General features: G+C 52.0%; 3 non-coding genes across 3 annotated transcripts; 1 reads left to right on the forward strand and 2 right to left on the reverse strand.

Annotated features, from left to right (window-relative positions):
• The first annotated feature begins 1939 nt into the window (after positions 1 to 1939).
• Positions 1940 to 2012, forward strand: TRNAF-GAA (transfer RNA phenylalanine (anticodon GAA)). The gene has a single exon. It is a non-coding gene; the product is annotated as a tRNA-Phe (tRNA).
• Positions 2013 to 15925: 13913 nt separating this feature from the next.
• On the reverse strand, positions 15926 to 15997 carry TRNAQ-UUG (transfer RNA glutamine (anticodon UUG)). The gene has a single exon. It is a non-coding gene; the product is annotated as a tRNA-Gln (tRNA).
• A 1880-nt stretch (positions 15998 to 17877) lies between these two features.
• On the reverse strand, positions 17878 to 17950 carry TRNAF-GAA (transfer RNA phenylalanine (anticodon GAA)). The gene has a single exon. It is a non-coding gene; the product is annotated as a tRNA-Phe (tRNA).
• Positions 17951 to 20962: the final 3012 nt, after the last annotated feature.

The raw sequence follows: 20962 nt of genomic DNA on the forward strand, positions 1-20962 counted from the left end.
GACGTGACCCGTGACCCTTGGTGCCAGAGGGACCCGCCTGCCAGATGGTTCCCAGGACGGGAGCCGCCCCATGGTGTGCTCTGGCTCCAGTCGGGGCTGTGCACCTGTGTCTGTCTCTCCCTCCCGATCCGGTCGCCCAATGTGTCCTGATATTTCACTCTTGTGAGCTGGTCACCCTAACTGTGCTTGCTGCATGTCTGCCGGGAGAGCTCAGGAGCGAAAGCTGGGGCTGCCGAGAGCTGGGTGCTCCCATCCTGTGGAGAGGCTGGATGGACGTGGCTGGGGGAGGCCAGAGGGATCCTCGCTGTGCTGCTACCAGGACAGTCAGATGGACCTTTTCCCTCTCTCTTCGGGGGGCAGAATGGATCCCTCTTCTCCAGCCAGCTGGGCTGCCGCCTTCCCCCTGACAAGCGTTCATCAGGGAAACCAACAACTTCTGCGTGACGACCAGTGCTTGGGGCATAGATACCAGCTGTGGCAGCCGGATCCCACCCCGGGCCAGGATGTGTGTGTTAAAAAGCCCCATCGTTGCAGTGGGCAGCATGCCAAGGGTATGAGTTGGCTCAGTCTGGTTACCTAATGGATCCGGCCATGGCACCCCCCATCCCAGGGCAGTCCCATCAGGGAGCCTGAGAACCAGGATTCCTGGCATGACCTTCCCCTCCTGCAACGACAGGGGTTGGGGCAGGGGGGAATCGGGGCATGGCCAGGGACAGAGGGGGGTCGAGCACCCACTGGCGCCAGCAGAAGTCAGCGCCTATGCCATCTTCAGGTGGGTTGGATCACCAGCCTTTCAGCTACCAGCCAAAGTTGATAACCATAGACTCAGGTAACTGCCCACTTTCCAGGTTTGTTTCGGCAGCACCTACAGGGGTGCAACTGGCAAGGGCAGGGGGGATGCACTGCTGGGGTTGTGAGTCCAGGCCTCGCCCACAGCATCAGTGTTCATGAGCCATGTCGCTTCCCCCACTGACTTTCTCTCATTCACCTAGAAAGTGCCATACGGGGGTGATGGCAGTAAATTCTCAACTCTGAACTGCGGAGGTTGGCCCCTAGACTGGGATCAGGATGGGTCTGAAAAGAAAAAGCTCCAAGAGTATAAAAACAGCCTGTCTGCAGGGGCAGGTATGGTACAACTCCTTCACAGGGAGCCATTGGTGGGAGGGGGTTTCCCTTCCCCTGTCAAATGTCCTGAGAGGTATTTCAAGATGAAGACAACACCCTGGTTAGCAGTTGACTGGCACGTCCTGGGTTAAAGAAAGAAAGGGCCCTAGGGTTCATAGTCTGAAGTGTTTGTGTCACCAGCCCTGTCACCCTCTGACCCCGCTTCAGTTGGGAGCAGGTTTGTACGTTGCTGTGTGGAACACAGACCCATGGAGAGCAGTGGCAGCTGTTTCCATGGCAGAGAACCTGGCCCTTAGGAGACAGGAAAGGCAGCCTGGAGCCGAGGGGGAGGCAGCAGCTGCTGTTCCCACTCCTCGGGGACAGGCCTGTCAGCCAACAGCTAAGGGCGTCGGGTTCCTCCAGTGGGAGTGTGGAGCAGCCGTTTGTTTGCCTTTTCACACTCCTCTGCGGTATGATAATCGGGGAGGGGAGGCAGAAGCCCCACTTCCCTCCCTAAATGACGTCCGGTAGGGGAAGCCAGGACAACAGGGTGGGGTGGCAAGTGGTGGCCAGACTCTCGCCACCAGGGTCTAGTCTAGCTCAGGGTCAAGCTCAACTTCCTCCATGGGCGACTGGCCCCCAGTCTGCTTCAGCCACCAGGTCAACCTAAGAACTAAGGGAGGAATGGGGTGAGGAAGCAAGTCAAGCTGAGCAAGGCAGGCAAAAGCAAGTCTTGCCTTCATGGGCCACTCACAACAACGTTCTTTTTGTGTGCCAAGGCTGACAAAAACATCCCGGACAGAGCAGCAGCAGGTGAAAGGAGTGCTATGCAGCTGCCGAAGTAGCTCAGTTGGGAGAGCATTAGACTGAAGATCTAAAGGTCCCTGGTTCAATCCCGGGCTTTGGCAGGTCCTTTCATCCCTCTTTGTGGAGAGGTGGCTTGTTTTCTGGAGCACAGCAGCACCTTTCCCTGCTACAGTGTCCAGTCCAAACTATCAGCCCCCCGGTGCAAAAATGCTATCTTAGGGTGTAAACAGGAGGCTTCCAGCACTGGGATACCTGACAGAGAGCTCAGTGCGGGGTGTAACAGCCGCTGACACTGAGGGTCCTGGGCTAAATCCACTTGCAGGTGGAAGTGTTTCAATTTATTTCATTGACAATGAGTAAGGCAATGATTTAATCACAGGTATTTTTCATAAAAGTCATGAGCAGGTCACAGGCAAGAAACAAAAAATCATTGCCCGTGACCTGTCCATGATTTAAACCATAGATACCTCTCATTGAATCTTGCAGGGAGGGGATCCCTGGGAGTCTGCAGCACCAGCTGTGGGGGGAGGGAGTCTGGGTCGCCCATAGCACCAGCTACCAGGGGAGAAGCCCCGGGGTCCTGCTGCCACCGCAGGGGGGAGCCCCAGGGACTGAGCAGCTGCTCCCACTGCCCCCAGGACAGCTGCCGGGAGCCACTGAGCTGCGGCTGCTCTCACTGCCCCCAGGACCACTGCTCAAATGATCCCCTGGGCCAGCTGCATTGGCCGCTGCTCTGGTGGTCCCTGGGGCCAGCTGCTTGGGCGGCCCTGTAGTCAGCCACACTGGCCGCTGCAGAAGTCATGGAGGTCACAGGAAGTCACAGAATCCGTCACTTCCACAACCTCCCTGATGGTCAAGGATCCTTAATAATGAGACAGGGAACTGTGAGTTTCATTGTAAATCCACCTCTGCCTGCAGCCCCTGCTCTCCCAGCCCTGAGCTCCCCACTCGCTGCTCTGCTGGTGCCCCTCATTCCCGACCCGCATGACCTGCTATCTCAGCCCTGGGCTCCCCCCACACCTCTGCAATCTATATGTTTTATGGAAATATGCTTATAAGTGTGAATATGGTGTAACTGGATAATGCTTTATGCAAAAAAGCCTCTGGTAAGGTCTCATTACAAGGCTTATCATCTCCTGAGTGTGGTCATCCTATCTGTATCATTCTTGTACACGTATCATTCTTGTGTCTGAAGCTAGAAATATGAAGTATGAATCTGAAGTCCTGTTGTAATTATGGAAAGTGTGGCCTGTTGATGATGGTTTGGAAGCTTGATGGCTCCCACTGACTGGGACAATTGGTTGTAAATGGCTCTGTTCACTTGGTGCGGGCTAGCCCTGGAAGAATGGAGACAAGGGGGCTCACAGGACATGTGACATGTCCGGAAGTTGCGGACACAGGAAGTGAGTGCTGCTCTCAGGACGCCATTAGGAGAAGGTCAGAGGCCCCCAAGGGGGGGGGTGGAGGGTGACGTGGGAGGAGCGTGCCTCTCTCCAGTCCTCAGCCACGTGTTGCGCGCGAGCCACAAGCAGCCCAGCCCCGACCCCACCCTGCCCTGGTCCGAGTCTGCGCCCCCTGATCCCTCCCCCACCCATGTGCTCCCTCAGCCCACCCTCCCCAACACCTCCTATAGTCCCTCCCACACCCTCCGCAGCATTGGCCCCTGACACTCCTCCAGCCCCAACATGGGCGCCTCCATCCCCCCATCCACCCCACCCCCGCCCTCCATCCGGGGGATCCCTCAGACCCCACTCCCCAAACTCCCCCCTAGAATCATAGAATCATAGAATATCAGGATTGGAAGGGACCTCAGGAGGTCATCTAGTCCAACCCCCTGCTCAAAGCAGGACCAATCCCCAACTAAATCATCCCAGCCAGGGCTTTGTCAAGCCTGACCTTAAAAACTTCTAAGGAAGGAGATTCCACCACCTCCCTAGGTAACGCATTCCAGTGTTTCACCACCCTCTTAGTGAAAAAGTTTTTCCTAATATCCAATCTAAACCTCCCCACTGCAACTTGAGACCATTACTCCTTGTCCTGTCCTCTTCCACCACTGAGAATAGTCTAGAACCATCCTCTCTGGAACCACCTCTCAGGTAGTTGAAAGCAGCTATCAAATCCCCCCTCATTCTTCTCTTCTGCAGACTAAACAATCCCAGTTCCCTCAGCCTCTCCTCAGAAGTCATGTGTTCCAGACCCCTAATCATTTTTGTTGCCCTTCGCTGGACTCTTTCCAATTTATCCACATCCTTCTTGTAGTGTGGGGCCCAAAACTGGACACAGTACTCCAGATGAGGCCTCACCAATGTCGAATAGAGGGGAACGACCACGTCCCTCGATCTGCTCGCTATGCCCCTACTTATACATCCCAAAATGCCATTGGCCTTCTTGGCAACAAGGGCACACTGCTGACTCATATCCAGCTTCTCATCCACTGTCACCCCTAGGTCCTTTTCCGCAGAACTGCTGCCTGGCCATTCGGTCCCTAATCTGTAGCTGTGCATTGGGTTCTTCCGTCCTAAGTGCAGGACCTGCACTTATCCTTACTGAACCTCATCAGATTTCTTTTGGCCCAATCCTCCAATTTGCCTAGGTCCCTCTGTATCCTATCCCTGCCCTCCAGCATATCTACCACTCCTCCCAGTTTAGTATCATCCGCAAATTTGCTGAGAGTGCAATCCACACCATCCTCCAGATCATTTATGAAGATATTGAACAAAACCGGCCCCAGGACCGACCCTTGGGGCACTCCACTTGACACGAGCTGCCAACTAGACATGGAGCCATTGATCACTACCCGTTGAGCCCGACAATCTAGCCAACTTTCTACCCACCTTATAGTGCATTCATCCAGCCCATACTTCTTTAACTTGCTGACAAGAATACTGTGGGAGACCGTGTCAAAAGCTTTGCTAAAGTCAAGAAACAATACATCCACTGCTTTCCCTTCATCCACAGAACCAGTAATCTCATCATAGAAGGCGATTAGATTAGTCAGGCATGACCTTCCCTTGGTGAATCCATGCTGACTGTTCCTGATCACTTTCCTCTCATGTAAGTGCTTCAGGATTGATTCTTTGAGGACCTGCTCCATGATTTTTCCAGGGACTGAAGTGAGGCTGACTGGCCTGTAGTTCCCAGGATCCTCCTTCTTCCCTTTTTTAAAGATGGGCACTACATTAGCCTTTTTCCAGTCAACTGGGACTTCCCCTGTTCGCCGCGAGTTTTCAAAGATAATGGCCAATGGCTCTGCAATCACAGACACCAATTCCTTTAGCACTCTCGGATGCAACTCGTCCAGCCCCATGGACTTGTGCACGTCCAGCTTTTCTAAATAGTCCCTAACCACCTCTTTCTCCACAGAGGGCTGGCCATCTATTCCCCATGTTGTGATGCCCAGCGCAGTAGTCTGGGAGGCTGACCTTGTTAGTGAAGACAGAGTCAAAAAAAGCATTGAGTACCTTAGCTTTTTCCACATCCTCTGTCACTAGGTTGCCTCCCTCATTCATAAGGGGCCCACACTTTCCTTGGCTTTCTTCTTGTTGCCAACATACCTGAAGAAACCCTTAGATTCATAGAATATCAGAGTTGGAAGGGACCTCAGGAGGTCATCTAGTCCAACCCCCTGCTCAAAGCAGGACCAATCCCCAATTTTGCCCCAGAACCCCCTAAATGGCCCCCTCAAGGATTGAACTCACAACCTTGGGTTTAGCAGGCCAATGCTCAAACCACTGAGCTATCCCTCCCCTTCTTGTTACTCTTGACATCTCTCGCTAGCTGCAGCTCCAGGTGCGATTTAGCCCTCCTGATTTCATTCCTACATGCCCAAGCAATATTTTTATACTCTTCCCTGGTCATATGTCCAACCTTCCACTTCTTGTAAGCTTCTTTTTTATGTTTAAGATCCCTAGTTCACCCCAACCCTTTTCCTCATTCCTCGGCCCCGAGCGTCCCCCGAAATGTGCTGCCGCCCCCAACCTCCTCCCCCCGTCCTCAGCACGCCGCCCCCAAAGGACTCCCACCCCTTTCCCCATTGCTGGCCCCCACTTTCTCGTCACCCGTCCCCCAGTCCATCCACAGTGTGCCAGGTTCCTCATCTCCAATCTCTGCTACCCCCCATCCTGCCGGGTTCCCCTTTTCAGCCAGCGTGGGGCCCTCAAACACGCCCCCAACCTGTCCCCTCTGGGGTCTCTAAATCCCCTATTCCCACAGTACACCTTGGTAACCCTTCCCTCCTCTACCTCGAATCCCCCTATTCCCTTCCCTTCGGTCCTCCTGAACACCTCAACCCCACAGTCCTCCCCCACACTCGTTCACATGCTGTGCTACTCCTTCAGGGGCCCCCACAGCCCACCAAACTTCTCCATCCATGAGCCCTGTGGCCCTGTGGCCGGGCGGGGGAGCAAGCTCCCAATGTGGCTGGGCTAGGTGTGGGTGTGAATCTTTTCCTGTCTGGTGTGTGCTGGGCTCACAAAGACTCTTTGATCCCTCAGGGTGGGGTGTGGTTTTTGGCCGAAGGTGACACCATTTGGGAGCCCTGTGAATGCGATGGGGTGTCTGGAATGGGGTGTGTGTGATCCCACCGTGCCCCTTCCCCTCTGCTTGCAGAGCTGAGGACAGACGGGTCTGAGAAGCAGAGCAGGAGTTCTGGGAAGGAGAAGAGCAATATGAAGATGGCATCTAAGATGAGGCCAGGTGACTCTGTGGAGGGAGACATGCTGGACAATGCCAAGGATTCGGGAGACACCCAGGTGTGAGCCCAGGGTGCAGAGAGCTGGGGGAGGGTGTCTGAGTCTGTAACACTATCCTGTCCTCTCTCACAGATGGAGTCCAAGAGGGATAAGAAGGAGAGGACGAGCGCCCCAGTACTCAAGAATAATAAGGTGCATCCTAGCTGGGCCCGGGGCTCTGCGGGGTTAAGACCAGTGGAAGGGACAAGAGTCTCCTGTTCAGAGTGACGATTTTGGGTGCAGGTGCACTGGGAAGCTTCTAATTGTAGCTCCCAGAACATCATGGGAAGGGGGTTCAGGGTAGAGCCCTGGGGTGTGGGAGATGTAAGAAGCAGAGCCTCGCCATCATGGCAGAGTGTGACGATAACTTTTGTTTTTCCTTCTTGCGTTGTGTTTGGCACCAAGAGAAAAGAAGTGTGTAAGTGTGTGTGTGTATGTTGGAGGGTGAGGGGGGCGGGGACAGAGTCCGTCCTGGTGGAGAGATGGAAAGCAAGCGAGAGCGCAAACACTGTTAATGCCAGGCAATGCCTGTTCAGCTGGGAGTGGAGCAGCTGTCTCTGTCTGTGAGAGGAGTGCTTGGTTTGGGGACTGCTCATCTCTCTTGGTGGGAGTGGTGTGTCCAAGCCCAGCAGGAGGTTGGATCCAGGAGGGTGACTCCAGGTGCTGAGTTACTTTAATTTCTCCTATTCCCCCTCTCTCTCTGTCTTGTCTTCTGTGTTGGACAACGCACCTTCTCTCTCTCTTTGTTGTGCCTCCTACCACAGGCCATGGGCAGGAGAAGTGCGCATTGATCACCACAGGCTTGGTCTCGAGAGCCTGCACCATCTAGCAGGAGGGAAGAGAATCATAGCGGGTCCTGGAGGCGACAATGGGGGAGGTGGGGTGACTAGCCACGCAGCCCGTTGGCTCTGTCTCTTTCCTTCACGTGGGGCTGCTCTAGATCATGTGGGAGACAGAGGGAGGCCGAGCTGTCGCGCACCAGTAGAGCTGTGGGCAGGGCTGTCTCCCTCGTCGGTTATTTCCTGAACTTGCAGATGAGTCGCCCAGGAGCCCCAGGCAGAGGAGAAGCTGGAAGAAGTGGAGCTGAGCAGGCTGGACATCCCGGGAAGCAGAGATGAACAGTCCTGAACCTTCTGCCTTTCCCACACTGGGTGTGAGTCAGCGGTGACGGCACTCTCTTCCTCAGCTCTTCCCAGGTTAGATTCCTTCAGAGGCCATGAGCTGCACGTGGTATTAAGGGCAGGGGAAGAGACAATCGTCTCCTGTGCAGAGTGACTCCTTTGGGTGCAGGTGCAGAGGGGGGATTTTTAATTGTTTCTGTCATGGCATAACAGGAGGAGGGTTGAAGCCAGAGCCCTGGGGTGCGGGAGGAGCGAGAAGAGGAGCCTCGCCACCATTGTTTTTTCTTTCCCTCTTGTGTTGTGTTTAATACCAAGGGGAAAGAAGTCGTGAGGACGGAGTCCAGCCCCGAGGTGAGATGGAAAGTGAGCGAGAGCAGTGACAGCATGAATCCTGTTGTTGCCAGGCAAGACCTGTCCAGCTGGGAACGAAGCAGCTGTCGCTGTCAGTAAGGTAAGTGTCTGGTTCGGGGAGGGCCCTGGTCACTGCCCCCCCTGGCTCCAAGCAGGGACTTCCCGTTAGCTGGGTGTGGGTTTCCTGACTAGCTGTGGCTTCAAGGGAGATGATGTTGCCATTTGTGGGGGCTGGTCATCTCTCTGGCCAGGAGTGGGGTGTGCTCCCTAGCAGAAGGTTGAATCCATGAGTGTGACTCCCGGTTCTGAGTTTCTTTCCTTCTTCCCAGGTTTCTCTCACCAGGGTATGTGTGGGTCGGTGTCAGGGTGCAGGGCCCCCTGGTGACCAGGTGAGGCAGTGCATGGTGAATATCGCTCTTGTTGGGGCATTGACCCCTGCTGCCCAGGTGGGATAGTGCCCTATGTGTATCTCCCCCCCCCAGCACTGTGATAGTGACCCCTGCCGGCCAGGCACCACTGGTAGCCAGATGAGTCAGTGCTTTAGGTGAGCTCTTCACCTCCCCCAAGGTGGCAGGGTGCCTGGGTGGCCGTGTTAGGTAGTACCCTGGGTATCTTCCAACCCCCTTGTGGCAGTGAGCCCTGTTCCTGGTGCACATCACTCCCCCACTAGGGATGTGCACTGGTGGCCAAGTGGGGCAGCTCCCTGTGTGTAGCCCCCCACCCCCTCTGTGGCCAGCTATGGCAGGCACTAATCCCTGGCATCCACATGGGGCAATACCCTCTACATATCCCCCAATTGGGGCAGTGCCCTGTGCGTGTGTGTTCGTCTCCCCTGTCAAGGTTCCTTCCCCACTCTGAACTCTAGGGTACAGATGTGGGGACCTGTATGAAAACCTCCTTACAGGAGTCAGGGCAGAGGGCTGAGGGTGTTTGTGGGGGGTGCAGGAGTCAAGGCAGGGGGCTGGGTGTGTGTGGGGGGGTGCAGGAGTCAGGGCAGGGGGGTTGGGGTTGTGGGGGTGCAGGAGTCAGGGCAGAGGGCTGGGGGGGTGCGCTGGGGTCGTGGAGGTGCCCTCAGCTCTCCTGAGCGGCTCATGGCAGGGGGCACAGTCCACAGTCCACACCCCTCTTCAAATGAGAGTTTTGGGGAGGTTGCAGAGAGGTTCCCTGTGCCTCTCTGGTGACTTGTTTTCTGGATTCTCCTGGTCTTTACCTTCTCCTGCTCCTGCAGTGTTGATTTTCTCTCCTTCACCATCCTGCAGCCTCCTCCTTCTCTTCCTGTTGAAATAGCAGCAGCAGTTGCTCTGGTATCTTAGACCTTGTCTACTTCCTGGAACGGGGGGGGGGGGCTATCCCCATTGGCCTATATACAGCCCCCCTGTGTAACCCAGATGTGGCTGCATCTTAGTACCAAGACACCAGGGGTCACGGCGCCAGTGGAGATGTACACACAGGCCACTGCCCCACGTGGCCACCAGACTGTGCCCTGTTTTAGCTGGCTACCACACTTCACTGCCCCAAGATGTGCGGTACACGCAGGCTACACATGAGGTATACAAAACCTGTTCTCAAACTGGGCACCAGGGGTCACTGCAGCACTGGCCGGGGCGACACATGCAGGGCACTGCCTCACGTGGCCACCAGGCGTCACTGCTGCAATGGTGGTGGGGGGGAATGATAAACAGGCCACGGCCTGAAGTGGCCACTATCACAACGGTGTGTGTCTGTCTGTTGTGGGAGGGAGATACCACTAGGGCACTGCCACACCAGGCCACCACGGGGAGGTCACGGCTCCAATTAGTAGATACACACATCAGGCAGTGCCTCAACTGGCCAACAGGGGGCACTACCTCAGATGTGGGAGTGCGGGGAGAGAAGAGGAAATCAAAGGCCACTGCCTCACTTAGCCACCAGTAGTCACTACCCAAATAGGGGATGTCATAAAAATAAAGGGAAGGGTAAAACCCCTTTAAAATCCCTCCTGGCCAGAGGAAAAATCCTCTCACCTGTAAAGGGTTAAGAAGCTGAAGGTAACCTCGCTGGCTCCTGACCAAAATGACCAATGAGGAGAGAAGAGACTTTCAAAAGCTGGGAGGACAGGGAAAAACAAAGGGTCTGGGTCTGTCTGTATGCTGCTTTTGCCAGGGACAGAACAGGAATGGAGTCTTAGAAGTTTTAGTAAGTAATCTAGCTAGGTATGTGTTAGATTATGATTTCTTTAAATGGCTGAGAAAAGAACTGTGCTGAATAGAATGACTATTCCTGTCTGTGTGGGTTTTTTTGTAACTTAAGGTTTTGCCTAGAGGGATTCTCTATGTTTTGAATCTAATTACCCTGTAAGGTATCTACCATCCTGATTTTACAGAGGGGATTCCTTTACTTCTATTAAAAGTCTTCTTTTAAGAAAACTGAATGCTTTTTCATTGTTCTAAGATCCAAGAGTTTGGGTCTGTAGTCACCTATTCAAATTGGTGAGGATTTTTACCAAACCTTCCCCAGGAAGTGCGGTGCAAGGGTTGGGAGGATTTTGCGGGGGAAAGACGTGTCCAAACCATGTTTCCCAATAAACCCAGATAAAGTTTGGTGGTGGCAGTGGAAATCCAAGGGTAAAATAATTTTGTACCTTGGGGGAGTTTTAACCTAAGCTGGTAAAAGTAACCTTAGGAGGTTTTCATGCAGGTCCCCACCTCTGTACCCTCGAGTTCACTAGGCAAAACCTTAAGTTACAAAAAAAGACACACAGATAAGAATAGTCATTCTATTCAGCACAGCTCTTCTCTCAGCCATTTAAAGAAATCATAATCTAACACATATCTAGTTAGATTACTTACTAAGTTCTAAGACTCCATTCCTGTTCTGTCCCTGGCAAAATCATCATACAGACAGACACAGACCCTTTGTTTTTCTCCCTCCTCCCAGCTTTAGAAAGTCTCTTGTCTCCTCATTGGTCATTTTGGTCAGGTGCCAGTGAGGTTAACTTTAGATTCTTAACCTTTTACAGGTGAGAGGATTTTTCCTCTGGCCAGGAGGGATTTTTAAAGTGGTTTACCCTTCCCTTTATTTTTATGACATTCCCCCCAAATTTCAGCTAGGGTGAAACGCTGGCTAGGATTTCTTCCTGAAGCTCTAGGAAAAACAGAGTTAATAAGACACATGCACCTCTAAATATACTACCAAGTACATAAAGACTAACAATATTTTCCACATCTCAAAGACAATTTAACCAGTTGATTCTGGGAAACTTTCACGGGAGAGTGCATCAGCCACTTTGTTAGAAGCTTCTGACATGTGTTGGATGTCGAAATCAAAATCTTCTAGAGCTAAACTCCACCGAATAAGTTTTTTGTTATTTCCCATGGCGCTGTGAAGACACTGTAGTGCAGCATGGTCGGTTTGCAGGTGGAAACGCCATCCCCAAACATATGGGCGTAGCTTTTCCAGGGCATAGACATTGGCGTAACATTCTTTTTCACTGACTGACCAGTTGCTTTCCCTCTCAGACAGTTTTTTGCTGAGAAACACTACAGGGTGGAAATCTTGATCAGGTCCTTTCTGCATTAAAACTGCTCCCACACCACGCTCGGACGCATCTGTGGTTACTAGGAACGTTTTGTCAAAGTCTGGGGCCCTTAGTACAGGATCAGACATGAGTGTCGCTTTAAGGTGGTTAAAGGCCTGCTGACACTTTTCGGTCCAATGAACGGCATTTGGCTGTTTCTTTTTGGTTAGATCTGTCAGCGGGGTGGCAATTTGGCTGTATTGCGATACAAATCGTCTGTAATAATCGGCCAAGCCTAAGAAGGATTGAACCTGTTTCTTTGACTTTGGGACAGGCCACTTTTGGATAGCATCCACTTTGGCTTGTAGGGGGCTGATAGTTCCTTGACCCACCTGGTGTCCAAGGTAAGTCACTCTGTTCAGGCCTATTTGATACTTCTTAGCCTTAACAGTTAGTCCTGTCTCCCTTATGCACTCAAAGACTTTTTGTAGATGTTCCAGGTGTTCTGCCCAGGAATCCGAAAATATGGCCACATCGTCAAGGTAGGCGACTGCGTATTGTCCTAATCCTGCTAGGAGACCATCTACAAGTCTTTGGAAGGTGGCGAGTGCCTTCCGCAGCTCGAAAGGGAGTACATTAAATTCATACAGCCCGAGATGTGTTGTGAAGGCTGAACTTTCCTTGGCAGATTCATCTAGCGGTACCTGCCAGTACCCCTTGGTTAAGTCCAAGGTAGAGATGAACTGGGCCCGTCCCAGTTTCTCTAATAGTTCATCTGTGCGTGGCATTGGATAGTTGTCTGGGCGAGTTACAGCATTTAGCTTACGGTAGTCCACGCAAAAACGTATCTCCCCATCTGGTTTGGGAATTAGAACCACTGGAGATGCCCATGCACTTCCAGAGGGGTGGATTACACCCATCTCTAACATATCCTGGATCTCCCGTTCTATAGCAGTTTTAGCTTGAGGAGACACCCGGTAAGGTTGGACTTTAATTGGTTGAGCATTACCTGTGTCAATGGAATGGTATACCCATTCAGTCAGTCCTGGGGTGGCTGAGAACGTCGGCGCATAGCTAGTGCACAGCTGCTTGATCTGCTGTCGCTGCATACGCCCAAGGGTCATGGAGAGGTTCACCTGTTCCGCACCACCAGCACTTTTCCCTTCGTAGTAGACACCTTCAGTCCACTCAGCGTCGTCTCCTCCCTGGGCTGTAAACTGACAAACCTTTAATTCTCTGGAATAAAAGGGCTTTAGAGAATTAATATGGTACACCTTAGGCTTTCGGTTGGAGGTGGGGAATGCTATGAGATAATTAACAGCTCCCAGGCGCTCCTGGATCGTGAATGGCCCTTCCCACGATGCTTCCATTTTATTGTCCTGGAGCACCTTTAAGACCATGACCTGGTCTCCTACTTTGAAGGAACGCTCTCTGGCATGTTTGTCATACCAGGCTTTTTGCTCTTTTTGAGCATCCTGTAAGTTTTCTTTAGCAAGGGCTAAAGAGGTTCGGAGGGTCTTTTGTAGGTTTGTTACAAAGTCCAGAATGTTAGTTCCTGGACAAGGTGTAAATCCCTCCCATTGCTGCTTCACCAACTGTAATGGCCCCTTAATCTCACGGCCATATACAAGTTCAAATGGGGAAAACTCTAAACTGGGGTGTGGTACAGCTCTGTAGGCAAAGAGCAACTGCTGCAACACTAGGTCCCAGTCATTGGAGTGCTCATTTACAAATTTATGTATCATGGCCCCCAAAGTTCCATTAAACTTCTCCACCATATCATTTGTTTGATGGTGGTAAGGAGTGGCAACCAAATGATTTACCCCATGAGCTTCCCAGAGGTTTTCCAAAGTTCCTGCCAGGAAATTAGTCCCCGCAATGTGAGGATGTCGAAGGGCCAACCTACCCTGGCAAAAATGTCTGCTAGTGCCTGGCACGCACTTTTAGCCCTGGTGTTGCTTTGAGCTACTGCTTCCAGCTATCGGGTGGCAAAATCCATGAAAGTCAGTATGTCCTGCTTTCCTCTGGGTGTCTTTTTCAGAAAAGGACCCAGAATATCCACAGCTACTCACTGAAATGGAACTTCAATGATGGGGAGTGGCTGGAGAGGGGCTTTGACCTGGTCTTGGGGTTTTCCCACTCTTTGGCCTACTTCACAAGACCGGACATAGGTAGAAACATCCTTGCCCATTCCCTCCCAGTGGAATGACCCCCCCAAACGGTCTTTGGTCCTGTTCACCCCACCATGGCCACTAGGATAATCATGCACTAAGCTCAAGAGCTTTGCCTTGTATTTAGTTGGAACTACCAACTGTCTCTGAGGATGCCAGTCTTCCTGGTGTCCACCAGAAAGAGTTTCCTTGTATAAAAGTCCTTTTTCGAATGCACAAAGCCTTGGAAACAAGCAGGGAGAACTGGAGGTCCTGGTGATGTCAAGGAACTATGACGTGATTGGAATAACAGAGACTTGGTGGGATAACTCACATGACTGGAGTACTGTCATGGATGGTTATAAACTGTTCAGGAAGGACAGGCAGGGCAGAAAAGGTGGGGGAGTAGCACTGTATGTAAGGGAGCAGTATGACTGCTCAGAGCTCCGGTACGAAACTGTAGAAAAACCTGAGTGTCTCTGGATTAAGTTTAGAAGTGTGTGCAACAAGAGTGATGTAGTGGTGGAGTGATGTAGTGCCAATCTTTAAAAAAGGGAAGAAGGAGGATCCTGGGAACTACAGGCCAGTCAGCCTCACCTCAGTCCCCGGAAAAATCATGGAGTAGGTCCTCAAAGAATCAATCCTGAAGCACTTACATGAGAGGAAAGTGATCAGGAACAGTCAGCATGGATTCACCAAGGGAAGGTCATGCCTGACTAATCTAATCGCCTTCTATGATGAGATTACTGGTTCTGTGGATGAAGGGAAAGCAGTGGATGTATTGTTTCTTGACTTTAGCAAAGCTTTTGACACGGTCTCCCACAGTATTCTTGTCAGCAAGTTAAGGAAGTATGGGCTGGATGAATGAACTATAAGGTGGGTAGAAAGTTGGCTAGATTGTCGGGCTCAACGGGTAGTGATCAATGGCTCCATGTCTAGTTGGCAGCTGGTGTCAAGTGGAGTGCCCCAGGGGTCGGTCCTGGGGCCAGTTTTGTTCAATATCTTCATAAATGATCTGGAGGATGGTGTGAATTGCACTGTCAGCAAATTTGTGGATAATACTAAACTGGGAGGAGTGGTAGATACGCTGGAGGGCAGGGATAGGATACAGAGGGACCTAGACAAATTGGAGGATTGGGCCAAAAGAAATCTGATGAGGTTCAATAAGGATAAGTGCAGGGTCCTGCACTTAGGATGGAAGGACCCAATGCACCGCTACAGACTAGGGACCAAATGGCTAGGCAGCAGTTCTGCGGAAAAGGACCTAGGGGTGACAGTGGACGAGAAGCTGGATATGAGTCAGCAGTGTGCCCTTGTTGCCAAGAAGGCCAATGGCATTTTGGGATGTATAAGTAGGGGAATAGCGAGCAGATCGAGGGACGTGATCATCCCCCTCTATTCGACATTGGTGAGGCCTCATCTGGAGTACTGTGTCCAGTTTTGGGCCCCACACTACAAGAAGGATGTGGATAAATTGGAGATAGTCCAGCAAAGGGCAACAAAAATGATTAGGGGTCTGGAACACATGACTTCTGAGGAGAGGCTGAGGGAACTGGGATTATTTAGTCTGCAGAAGAGAAGAATGAGGGGGGATTTGATAGCTGCTTTCAACGACCTGAGAGGTGGTTCCAGAGAGGATGGTTCTAGACTATTCTCAGTGGTAGAAGAGGACAGGACAAGGAGTAACGGTCTCAAGTTGCAGTGGGGGAGGTTTAGGTTGGATATTAGGAAAAACTTTTTCACTAGGAGGGTGGTGAAACACTGGAAAGCGTTACCTAGGGAGGTGGTAGAATCTCCTTCCTTAGAAGTTTTTAAGGTCAGGCTTGACAAAGGATTTAATTGGGGATTGGTCCTGCTTTTGAGCAGGGGGTTGGACTAGATGACCTCCTGAGGTCCCTTCCAACCCTGATATTCTATGATTCTATGATTCTATGAAATGCAGTGCCTTGCATAATGACAGGTTTCAGAGTAACAGCCGTGTTAGTCTGTATTCGCAAAAAGAAAAGGATTACTTAAGGCACCTTAGAGACTAACCAATTTATTTGAGCATAAGCTATCCAGTGGGCATCTGTCATGGAAAAGAACACTCACTCTCATGCATCCAGAGACAGGAAAACCAAGCACATTTTGATCCATGGATTTGCATCAAACCAACATAGCTCCAGGAGGTCCCACTGAGATTTGAACTCAGATTCCAGGATTCAAAGTCCTGAGTGCGGACCATTACACCATGGGACCTGCTGCTGTTTCTTTTTCTGGACCCCTGTGACTTTCAGCTGGCTGGCTTGCACTCTGCACTTATTGCTTCCCTCCAGCTGCTTCCTCTCACAGAATTCTCTCTCCTCCTCCATCGAATGTGGTCCTGCATTACCGGATCCACGGATCCTGCCCTGAGTCCCCACATCCCCCTGCTTTGCCTCTGGTCTCTGCAGGCTGCAAAAATGCCAGGGGAGGCCTCCCCTCCCTTCACTCAGTGGTCCCGCTCATATTGGCCAGCTGCAGCCTCATGTCCTGGAACTCGGCCAGCTGTCGCTTGATCCGGTCGCACAGTCACATGCTGACTGGCTCCCCTGCCTGGATGCTCTTGTGGAAATCCCACAGACGATGCTGCAGGACTTGGCACTGTTCGTTTCTTTAACTTGTGGTGTTTGCCTGGCCCCCGAAACAAAGCCGCCAGCTCCTCCCTCACCAGCTCCCACCAATCCCACTGGTTGCCATAGAACCCTCTGATGCTTTCCCATTCTGCCAGCACCACCAGTCCTAGCCGCCCCTCCCCTTTATCTTGCCAGCTCTGGAAGTTCAGCTTCCAATATCCTCTGCCATGGGTCAGGGAATTGCCCACATTGAGGCACATGGTGAGAGCTGCGTGATCCAAACAATCCATTAGCACTACCCTGCACTGGGTTGTCAACATGCTCTCTTTCATGTAAATCCAGTCAATGCGACTCCTGGCCTGCCCCCACAGAAAGGTGTACCCCCTCTGTGGCTGGTGTGAGCTTGGATGAGAGGAATAGGAGGCTACCACCTCACTGGCTCCACTATCGAGAAACAAGTCCTCTAAGACAACCTTGCTACAGACCTGTGCCAGGTAGTGCTTATTGTAAAAAGAAAAGGAGGACTTGTGGCACCTTAGAGACTAACCAATTTATTTGAGCATGAGCTTTCGTGAGCTACAGCTCACTTCAGCTCACTTCAGCTCACTTCAGCTGTAGCTCACGAAAGCTCATGCTCAAATAAATTGGTTAGTCTCTAAGGTGCCACAAGTACTCCTTTTCTTTTTGCGAATACAGACTAACACGGCTGTTCCTCTGAAACCTATTGTAAAAACGTGTCCTCTGATGGTCTGGAAAATGGGACCCGTGGTCCTCAGGCCGTCGGACACAATTAAAATCCCCCCCAACAGCAAACACTGTGCGGTCCAGAGGAAGGGAGCCAGTTCCTTCCATTGATCTTTCCTTTCACACTTTAACTGGGGACCATACACACTAATATAGCAGTAACCAGTGCCATGGAGCACAAAGTCACCAGTAATGCCCTCCTTGGGCATAGCTTTACCACGTTCTGTTCTCACACCGCGAATGTGAAGAACAAGACTCCAGCCCATCATTCTTCCCTGGCCCAGAGGACCAGAAAGATGGGCCCTTCCTCCAATCACCCTCTGCCCATCGATCTGCCCTAAACTCGTTAATGTGCATTTCCTGAATGCCCACCATGTCCGAGTCCAGCTACTCCAAGGCACTGAACAACAAGCGCTTCCTCCTGGGCCCCTCTCCACGTGGACACTTTCACAGATGCCCTTTCCCCAGTACTGCCCTCGCTCAGCTGTGCAGAGGATCTTTCGTCCCCAGTCCCTGCCCGTCACTGCCCAGCACCCTTTCTGGCACCATCTCCGATGGCCATGCCTCACTCTCTTCCCGCCATATTGGGTTGACCAATAAGTGTGTTGGAAAGACGGCTCCTGTCTCTCATTGTTAAAGGTCAGGTGGGCCAACTAGGGACAGAAGCCCACGCTCTGTTGTCCTGCTGGGGAGCTCAAAATCAGGGACTCACCTCAGGTAAAGGTGCCACTGTGCTCCTAGAGGACAAGCCACCCCTGCACAAAGGAGGAGGAAAGGGCCTGCTAAAGCCTGGGATCAAACCAGAGACCTTTAGATCTTCAGTCTAACGCTCTCCCAACTGAGCTACTTTGGCAGCTGCATGGCTCCCCTTTGCCCTGCTGCTTCTCTGTCAGGGATGTTTTGTCAGCCATGGCACACGAAAAGGACATCATTGTGAGAGGCCCACGAAGGCAAGACTCTCTTTTGCCTGCCTTGCTCAGCTTGACTTGCTGCCTCACCCCGTTCCTGCCTGAGTTCCAGGGTTGACCTGGTGGTGGAAGGAGATTGGGGGCCAGTGGTGCAGGGAGGAAGTTGAGCTGGACCCTGAGCTAGACTAGACCCTGGTGGCAAGAGTCTGGCCACCACTTTCCACCCCACCCTGTTGTCCTGGCTTTCCCACTGGACGTCATTCTGGGAGGGAAGTGGGGCTTCTGCTTCCCCTCCCCAGTTTTCACATCACAGAGGAGTGTGAACAGGAAAATGAATGGCTTCTCCACACTCCCACCAGAGGAACCCGAAGCCCTTAGCAGTGGCTGAGTAACAAGTGTCTGTTGGGTGACAGGCCTTTCCCTGAGGAGCGGGAACAGCAGCTGCCGCCTCCCTCTCAGCTCCAGGTTCATTGTGGGAAATGCTCGTTGCCTGGCTGCATGGGGGGAAGCTCCTCCATACTCTGGAGAGCGTCTGTATTGGTCTGTCAACACCCCATCTTCACTGAGCCAGTCTGATCGAGTCCCAAGTGTCCCCTCCTGCTTGGCAGCTGAGAGTCTATGCACACATCAACCCACCCTGACAGCCCCCTTAGCCAGCAGCAGCGCTAGCCACCTCAGCACCACAGGGGAACTCAATGCACTTCTTGGGGGGAAATAGCTCCTTGGCATCCAGCTGCTAGAATGAGAGCCAGGAGAGAGCAGTGTCTGGCTCACCCTGGGGGAGAGAAGAGACCTGATGAGTGTGGATCTCCTTCAGTCTCCCCCACAATGCTGGTCAGTTTTATTGTCACTGTAATAGTCAGAACTTCCCTTCAGGGGCATCCCTAGGGGGGTGTGGGGCCTGGGACTAATCCCTCCACTTCTGCCCTGGACCCCGTCCCCACTCTCCCCTTCCCCCAAACCCCCACCCCAACTCTTCCAGCCCCTGCTCCGCCTCATTCCACCTTCTGCTCCCTCTGCCGGGAGATGCTGGGAGCTGGGGTCGCTGATACCATTTCTCACCGGTGACTGTGGGTCTGACTCCCGCTGCCAATGTCAGCCCCCCGCTAGGCCCCTTGGACCAGCCTTACCCCCCCCGCACCCTAGCCCCACCCCTCCCCGGGCTGGCCTAGCACCCCCCTCCCCCCGCATGACACGCACACACAGCTGTCCCTAGGGTACAGTGATTGGGACAGCTGCCACGGGGCCCCCCAAAGGTAGCAGGTTTAAAACAAATGAACAAAAGGAAGTACTAATTCACACATGGCACAGTCTCCCTGTGGAACTGGTTGCCCTGGGATGTTGTGAAGGCCAAAAGTATAAGAGGGCTAAAAAAGAACTAGATCAGTTCATGGAGGATAAGTCCATCCATGGCTATTAGCCAGGATGGATAGGGCTGCAACCCAATGCTGTGAGTGTCCCTAGCCATTGTTTGCCAGGAGCTGGGACTGGATGACCGGGGATGGGTCACTCCATGGCTGCCTGTTCTGGTCATTCTCTCTGAAGCACCTGGCATTGGCTATTGTCAGAAGACAGGACACTGGGCTAGATAGACCACTGGTCTGACCCAGTCTGGCCATTCTCATGTTCAGATGAGACCTCAAGTCTTGGGATTAGGAATATCTTTCTGTATTATCACCTGATTATTCTAAATTTACACAAACTTAAAATATGGCTTTAATTGGTGTTTGTGTATATTTTTCTCTTTCTCTAGACATGAATTAGGTACAGTGCTCCTGTCAGAGAACTTTCAAGTTATCTGCAAAGAGCCTACAGCAGTGATCTCCAACCTTTTTATGCCCAAGATCACTTTTTGAATCTAAGGATAATTCAAGATCTACGCCGCCCCTTCCCCGAGACCCTGCCCCTTCTGCAAAGTCCTGCCCCACTCATTCCACCCCCCCCCCGTTGCTCACTTTCCCCCACCCTCACTCACTTTCACTGGGCTGGGGCAAGGCGTTGGGGTTTGGGATGGGGGGCTTGCTCTGGGCTAGGGCTGAGGGGTTCACAGTGTGAGAGGGAGCTCTGGGCTGGGGCAGAGAGTTGGGGTGCAGGAGGGGGTACAGGGTGCTAGCTCTGGGAGAGGGGTCAGGGCTGGTGCTTGGGGTGCAGGAGGGGGTTTGGGGTATAGAAGGGGTTATGGGGTGTTGGCTCTGGAAGGCAGCTCAGGGCTGGGGTTTGGAGTGCAGGAGGGGGTAGGGGGTGCTTGCTTTGGGAGGGGGCTCAGGCATGGGGATTGGGGTGTGGCCTCCCACTGGGCAGCACTGAAATCATAGACCATTGCTTGTGTACAAGGTGGACTGCACAACAATGGGTATGTCCTACCTTACCAAAATTAGAAGAGCCCTACTCCTTAAAACATAAAAGTCTGGCAACCTGTTACTGGGATGAACTAGATAACAGTACCCCAAAAGTGTCTTTTGATAGAAAAAGTTGTGTCTGTGCCATTGGATTAGAGGAGCTTGTGTGGCAAGATAAATACATCTCAGAACCGCCAGTAGAACAGTGTATGTGTAATATAACTATGTTAAAAACGCCCAACTTAACGCTTTACTTCCCAACTCATGAGGATAAAAGAACTAACACACTGGATACCAGTAATATTCAAGACTTTAATTTCTCTTTGGGGGTCAATTGGACAAGCTTGTATGAACTAATGAAGAGAAATGAACAAATTAGCCAACTGACTGAAACCACACGGACCCAGGTTCAGACACGCAGTTTGGCTATTTTACTTCAGGGATTTGAAATATTAAGAGTGTCCGCACAAGCAGAACAAATCATGACGCACCATTGGTGTGATATTTTTAAAGGATAGGACCCCTCTTAGTCTTCAACTTTAAAAATTATGTTATACCCAATTGTTTTCTTTATCCTGAGAAGCTCCCTGTTTGGCGGGAGGGATAGCTCAGTGGTTT

The sequence above is a fragment of the Caretta caretta genome, chromosome 22 (genome assembly GCF_965140235.1).
Source record: "Caretta caretta isolate rCarCar2 chromosome 22, rCarCar1.hap1, whole genome shotgun sequence".
Classification (NCBI taxonomy): Eukaryota; Metazoa; Chordata; order Testudines; family Cheloniidae; genus Caretta; species Caretta caretta.